Consider the following 8,262-nt stretch of genomic DNA (forward strand, 5'->3'; position numbering starts at 1 on the left):
GACGACATCAATGTACTCCAGTGATCTCACATGTTCATGAGACTTTGCAGTTGGGAAGTGATTTAATTCCAACACTCTAGATAGTGGCATTGACATATATGAGACGCCAACAATAAAATATGTATCTCTGGCGTGGCCCACACACGCTTGTAGTAAGACCTTACTGCTGGTGTTGGAGGAAGACGCGCTAGTGAGACTTATCACTGACGTTATACTATCAGTGTCTCCCCTCCGCGCCGGTAACGATGTTTTTCCAACACTGGTACTAGGCTCTTTCCTACTAGTGGAGGCACCTAACAACATCATCTATGGCGGATGCCGGCTTGCCGGGGTGCAGAGGTTCAGTCGATGGTGGTGGGCGACACCGGGGGAGGGCGGCGCAGACCCATGGAGGAAGGAGAAAAAAGCGCACGGGAAGTAAAGAATTCCAGGCGTTTGATAAATATATATGGGCGCTCCTAAATATTCCATTGAATTTGTGCTAGAGATGAAACATATTCCGTTTAGAAAACCCTTCGATTTGCAGCAAATGCCCAGTGCCCCAAACAAACAAGAGCCCTCCATCTCTCGACAAGTGGCTATCTAGGGTTTCACGCCGTCGCCGTCTCCGTTGCCACGCCACGTCGACGCCCCGCCCCTGCCCCCGTCCTCTGCAGCCTACAGTCGCCTCCGGCCACATCCCCCACGCCAGCAAATCGACGCTGCCGGACCCGTCTCGCCGCCTCATCCCGTCCCGCGATCGTTCGTTCGTTCGATCGAGATGCTGCACAAGAAGCCCGTCCAGATTGGCCAACTGGCCGATGATGGAGATGGAACAAACAAGGCGTGGACAGGGGAGAAGAGGCGCCGCAAGCACCTTCCCCTGTCATCTTCCGATGCTCTTGCCACTGCCCACGACCATGGAGACATGGAGGACACCACCCAAGGGTGCCAAGATCCGATTTCTCACGCGACAGACATGGAGGGCACCATCCAAGGGGGCCAAGATCAGATTTCGCATGCGACAGACATGGAGGGCACCATCCAAGCGGGCCAAGATTATGATCTGCTGCTGAAAACAGAGCCGGCACAAGAAGAAAGCGAGCAGTGTTTCGGGCCGCACTTCCTTCTCAGCAAGGAAGACCAGGCCAAGGATTGTCAACTTTTGCTTGCCAATATTCAGAAGGAGGACGAGTATCCTACTGACTTGCCACTTTATTTGACATGGGAGGAACACAACAAGATAAAAGTGCGCCTTGCACGCTATCGCATCGCTCATTACAAGGTACCTACATGTTGTATCGACCAGTCACCGTTCATTTTAATCCATGTATGTTTTAAAGTTTGTACTTGTCATAGCAGCAAATCCAGTCCTCTGGTTTAGTATGTGTGGATGATTTTAGCCCTGTTCGGATACTCTCAGCTCCGCCACAGCAGCTCCCGGAGCGGACGGAGCGCCAGCAATATTGCTGGGAGCGGCTCAGACCATGCTCCTCGCGCGGAGCGGAGTTAGCAGACGGGAGAGATTCCGAACACCCCCTTTATCTCATGTTTTTATCATCCATGTGTAGGTTGTGAGGCCGGAGTGTGCACATGAACTTAAGGAACCATAAGAATACACTGATGATGAACTTCACGAGGAGGTGTACTTTCAGCGGTTAGAAGATGATGAAAAGTTTGAGTGGTACATCCATCGTGCTGACACCCACAATGTTGAGTTGAATGACTACCAACGGATTGTCCCTCGTAATTTCGTAAGTATACTGTCTACATCTACATTTGGTCATGCAATTGACTTGTTTGGTTATCATAATCATGGGTGTTCAGAAATCATTTCAACACACACCGTGAAAACTGACAATCAATGAGATAGTTCATTTTACTTCATTGACTCCAACCACAGCTGCAGCGCTACTATAGAAAATTGATCCATGGGTTTGTGGTACGAGTTAAAACTGTTTTCAAACAGCTTATTCTTAAATCTTAATAGATGATGATTGTATGACTTGCATCACAATATTCTATTATTCTTTGTTGTGGTTTCTGAACACTGATTTTGTATCTATTGCCATTGCTTTGTGGCTGCTGATGGATGATAGTACTTGCGGTGTTGGATTTGAAAAGTTTCCCAGTTTTTCATGTTTATTCAAACTCTGGACTAGTGTAGCTGCTAATTTTAATGAGTGATCCCTTAAAATTGATTGGTTCTTAGCCATTTCGTATGTAACCTTAAGTCGTGGTGAAGTGCTATGAAGTGTATCCCACTTGGTTCTTGAACCTCCCTGATTGCCTTAGTTTTAAAGCTGAGGTTCAGCGTTAGAAGATAAACGTATCATGATTTCTGTGACCGCAGGGAGCTTTCCAGGGCTCAAAGGTATGTTACCTTGTATGGTTTAACAATCACGTGCCGGTAACTTTGGCTGCTGAAATTAGTTGACTTTTGAATTGCTTCTGAATTATATCATGTCCGCGTCTCAGTCGATTGACTTGTTAAAGGTCATTTAATTATACGGTACTATTTCTTGCAAGCTAGACTTTACTAGTAGGAAAAAATGTGGATTTTTAGTCAGTTACTTCTATGACTGTAGGGAGCAGTCCAAGGCTCACCTTGGATGTTTTCACAAACATTGCTATTTTCAAACTTCTTATCTCTTTCATTTCGCCGGTAACACTGGCTGCTGAAATTTGTTGATGTTTGAATTGCTTCTGAATTATATCATGTCGGTGTCTCAGTGGATTGAGTTGTTAAAGGTCATTTAATTGTACGGTACTATTTCTAGCAAGCTAGACTATACTAGAAGGAAAAAAATGTGGATCTTTAGTCAGTTACTTCTATAGACAAAAGCATGTCATCTCACCACACTGTAGCCATTAAGTATCTGCACTTTTGTGCCTTTTTGGACGTGTCATCTGATTCTTGTCCCTTTCTTTTTTGTAGCTGCCTGGTAGGAGTGGAAACCTGTACTGCTATCACGATGAGTACCGCTCACGTTATCATACATATAAAATTGATGATGTTTATGTCAAGTACTATGCAGAAATTTCAAAGAAAATCAAGGTATGCATTATGTGATCAAGCTGTTGGAATTAAAAATATTATGAGTGGCTGGATTGTTTTTAAAGTGATAAATTTCTATCTTGCAACAGTGGATTGCAGATTTTTTGCATCTGGATCGCAGGACTAAGGATGTAAGTATGCCTCACAGAAAATTGCGAAATTAGTCATATACATACACATGATGATTAACTTCTTTTCACTTCAGTGGATAGAATGGGATACTAGAGCATGGAGGCAAGCATTGAGGATTGCAACTGGCTTTCCCCATATGACTGAAAAATTAGCTGGTTATGCTTATGACGTAGGATATCTTCTCTTCTGCTAATTGAGGTGGTGTTAATTGCTGGTTGTACTTACAATCTGGTCCATTTGATTCAGGAGTACATTACGGAGATGGAAATGGATGCGTCCCTCAAGGACATAGATCTCCTCTATTTTGAGATCTGGAGGCTTGTCGCTAAAGAAAATGTTAGCATCCTAATACATCAAAAAAATTGTGCAATAGAGCACGCTGACATGCTTTGTGATTATGCCTGTTTCTTATGGTTTCACAAATATTTCAGAGAACTTACAAAGAGGCTGTGAAGGAAGTTTATGAGTCTGGCGAGTTCCCTGTACACAAAGCAGTACTACATTCTGAACTCAATGGGGGCCATATCTTTGTAACGATGCAAGAAATGGTAAGCTGATTTCTTAATTTGGGGCTGTTGTGCAAATTTGTATAGCCACTAACATTGATTTTATGTTGTGAAAATGGAATGTGCAACATATTGCCAAATGTCTAATTTCATCTGTTTACCTTTGTAGATTTACTCTGTTGTCCTGGAGGGTGGCATTGATCTGACTGTAAGTAGGATACTGTATATGTGTTAGACATGGTGATACATACCTAACTGCAATAGGTTGTTGACATTGATACGACCTTTGTGTAGGACGAAGAGGAGAAAGCTCAGGGTGTGTTTAGGAAGTTATCTTTCAGTTTGGTATTGTCTCGATGAATCCTCTATGATTTTACTTTTTCTTTTGAGGAAAATCCTCTATGAATTTATATGTCATCATGACCCTGTTGTTATATTACCGGATCCCTTGTTTCAGCATAAACCAATGAACATGGCTCAGTATGCTCAGAAGAAGGTGGAGATAGCAAATCAGTTGAAGTTGAACAAAGAGGTATGCTAATAACTGTATTTATTGTCAAAGTAAAGGTTCCACCTTAAGCAAGTACAAATAGGATGACGTAGGCGGGCTGTAAGCCTTTAAATATTATATTTTGGATGTGTTGGATGAGAGAGAAGGGAAGCAGGCTACTGATTAACAGCCGGCTGCAGCACGTTCTCCTAGGCATGTTATGAGAGAGAAAGGTAGGCCATGTATAAAACAAGCAGCACATATTTACATGCAACTATTGTACTTGTTGGCTATAAAGTTGGATATAGATGATGTGACAAGACCATATAGCCAACAGCTGGCTATACTATTAACCATGTTAGCTGCTGGCTATAAGTCATTGCCATGTTATCTATAGTCCATCTTATAGCCAATATGTGTAATAGTTGATTAGAAGAGTGTATTACTTTTTTATTATATGACCCACCTTTCACTCTCACAAAGTGTCTAGGAGCACGTGCTAGAGCTGGCTCTTCACCAAGAGCCCGCTTATCTTCTCTCTCTTTTTCTCTTCCTCCAACTAAGCATGAATATACTAGTTTATTGTTTATAGCCAGCTGACTCGGCTCTATTGTACTTGCTCTTATATGGGTGCCACTTTGCAGGATGGATTTGTTCCCTTTAGACCCTTCGAGTTTTGAGCTAGGGGAAGACTGGATTTGTCACTTTTGGTTTGAAATGAGTGTTTATGATCCGTTAACTCATCTGACAGCGAGAAGTAACTAATAGGATGATTGTATTACATAACCAGCCCAACAGTCTGAAATTGTGGATGATGCTTGGCTCTAGTTTACATTTGTGGTTTCTGAAAACAAGGGACTACATCAAGCTTGGTTCAAACTACTACATCAAACTCGGTTCAAACTACTACATCAAACATTCGATGCAAACTTGGTTCAAACTACTACATCAAACTTGGTTCGAAATATTTTACATAAATACTTTAGATAACTTAAACAAAATTTGGACTAGATTGCATACAAACTTACTAAAATTACTTGCTATCACTATCGCTCTTGTTCTCCAACCTCTCCCAGCCTGATTTTGTAAGCCCTCCAATCATACCGCCATGGCCCTCATCACCAGCATTGCCTAACCCGCTCCGCTACCACCGCCTTCATAGTCTGAGTGGCTGGAGGAAAGCTCGATGTCCTCTGTCGCCTCGTTCACGTTCTTCTTGTATAGCCGGCTCTCTGGGTACAGGAGGCGGAGCTCCACCATGTACGCCTTGCCGGCTTGCTCCGCTTAGAGGCGCTCGCGAGCCTCCCAATCTTCTCGCATCTCCCGTGCGGTGGCCACCCGGGAGTCAACGGGCGCCAACAATGGTAGGCCGGCGGGGAAGTTGAGTCAGGCGTTGGTGTCATGGCGGCAGGCCAACATAATATTTCCTATGCCGCCTGCGCTGCTGGGTGAAAAAATGCGATGCATATCGGCTCTTATGTGCAGCGGTCCGTGATCTCAGCGACCCACGTTCCCCAGCGTTGTTGCACGCTGACGTATTTGCTCTGCAGCGGTGGCGGTTGTGAGAAGTCGGTAAAGCCGGGAAAGCAGCGTGTCGATGTCATGTACTCCTTGAGAGTTCTTACGGTGTAGGCATGAACAGCCGACCTAGTACAAACCTAGACGTACTCGTACCGGACTCACATATAGAAAACCAAGTATAGTACACAGTACAAATCCTACACGGATACTAACTTCAAACTTTGACTAAAATAAACTTGTATTACTTCAGAAGCAAGCCAAACCAGCTTGGAAACTTTTGATATTTTTTTAGCATCAGTGCAGACACAAGCTCTCTTGGAAACTGACGAACTAACCAACAACGCGAATATGTGTATATATACGATCAAGGCTGCATACCCAATACGATCGAATCTCGAAGAGAAGAAAATACGCTTCTTCTACATGGGCTTGGCGTCGTCTATTCTGCAATGTTGCAGCCTCTCGCGGAGCATCCTCGACCAAGTGGTGGCCAACCTTCCTGACCAGGCCAACCGCGCTCGCTGCCTGCCGACGGCGCCATCTGCCGCCCATGGCACTCGACCGACCCCCAAGTGCAATCGCTACCCTGGACTCCCCTCTGTAGCAACGTCATTATCGCCCCCTACAGCGGCCACACCCACCGCGTACCCGACAACGCCAGGTCTGTCGGCTCCACCAACGACTGGCTAGCCCTCAGCTTGGGCCATAACCACACCACCGAGGATGACAAGATGCACTATGTCGTGCACAACTATGTCTTGCATAATCCTTTCACAGACAGGTCTCTGCCGCTGCCTGAGCTCGACGCCGTCATCATCGACGACAGGTCCGCGATCCACAAGTTCCTCATGCGCTCCACGGTCGATGAATTCGTTGCAGTCATCACCAACAATAGGAAGCATCCGCTCATTGTGTTCCAGCGAGGGAAGGGCGTGTGGACGTCGGAGCCACCGACAACTCCATATATCTATCTCATTGACATCGCCTTCCTTGGTGATAAACTATACGCCATCACTGAGGCTGAGGACCTCATCCCCCTTGACCTCGCATTGGACAGGGACGGAAGGCCCGTGGTTACAATGGGAGCACGTGTTATCAAGAAATCACTCTACTATGATAATTATGAATCACAAACCACTTCTGACAAGGAGGACAATGATCATGACGATGACCAGAATGAAGAGGAGGAGGAAGAAGAAGAGGAGGCCATCAGTCTCAATGAAGAGGATGATGATGAAGAAGAACACAATGACTTGACCTATATCAATTGCTCTGTTGAATTTGACCATGATGTTGAACCTATCACCATAATCAGCCGGCACCTCCTCGAGTCGCATGGGAAGCTACTCATGGTAAGACATCGTCGGCGCCTTCATCCAGATCACCTCCATTCAGACGCTGTATGGATCACTCTCCAGGTGGATGTTTTTGAAGCAGACTTTAGCACACACGCTTGGGTGCCACTTACAGGAGGGCTAGGCGGTGGTCGAGCACTCTTCCTTAGCATGGAGTTCTCTAAGTCTATCCCAGCACCTTGTGGAGAGGTGGAGGAAGATGCAATTTATTTTATGGACACGGGCAATGTGTTCAACATGAAGTGCGGTACTTCTAGCCCGTCAAAGTTTTGTAAGTATTCTGGAACAACGTGGCTCTTCCCTCCGGAGTCGGTGCTTTGATATGCACACAGGATGTGGCACAATGTTGCAAACCAAGATTAGATGTCGAAAACAGTAGTTACCATGTGTAATTTCCTCTTATAATGTATCATGAATTTTTTTAGGTATACATAATCCTTATTATTGTTTGTCAGATTACAATCATACTCTCTTCTCTTATCTGGTTACTTAAACGCACTCAACTATATATTTGATTCCGAACATACTGATTGCTCATCACTCAACTCTTCTCTTATATCTGGTTACTCAGCTCAGCAAAATCTTCTATGGGTGATGCTCAGCACTGGTCGACCAACTCAACCGTCAGATCGGTGGCCTAGCGAGCCATTTATTCGACAACGCAAATACCACTCACAGCTCTCATCTCTCGCCTTGCTCTCTTCTTCCCTTGGTTGCGTGCATTTGTCGCCCCTTTCTCCTTTCGCGTGCGGTCGAAGGCCCCGCCACCGTAGGCTCGCAGCAACATTGTGATCCCCACGCCGTCCTCTCCTAGCAGCTTGCACCTTTTTTTTGGCGAGGTAGCTTGCACCTTCTTTCACCCGCAGCCATCAGCGTCGGAGCCGATTGCAGCGTCCTTGCCACCCAGTTGTAAGTTTTTGTGCAGCTAGTTGCAGCAATTAGCTGTGGCAATGCAGCCCATGCTCTCGCTGTCAACAATGGTCGCCGTTGGTCGCAGCGTTTGGTGCCGGTGGTTCTAGCATCGACGTCGATAGGTGTCGCGGCTTCCAGCATGTGCTCTCACTGCTTGAAGCATTGTAATCGTCCAGCTGTAGTTTTTTGTGACGCTGGTTTCAGCATCCCTGTCTGTCATCCCAACATCGATGGGCGTGGTCCCAACATCATTGATTTCCGGTCCGAGCGTCACCTAGGCATAGTATTCATGTGTTTTATAGTACTCCC

General features: G+C 45.5%; 1 pseudogene; it reads left to right on the forward strand.

The window, feature by feature from the left end:
• Window positions 1-760: 760 nt before the first annotated feature.
• On the forward strand, window positions 761-4,845 carry LOC123057273 (uncharacterized; annotated as a pseudogene).
• The last annotated feature ends 3,417 nt before the right edge of the window (window positions 4,846-8,262 follow it).

Source organism: Triticum aestivum, chromosome 3A (assembly GCF_018294505.1).
Source record: "Triticum aestivum cultivar Chinese Spring chromosome 3A, IWGSC CS RefSeq v2.1, whole genome shotgun sequence".
Taxonomy (NCBI): domain Eukaryota; kingdom Viridiplantae; phylum Streptophyta; class Magnoliopsida; order Poales; family Poaceae; genus Triticum; species Triticum aestivum.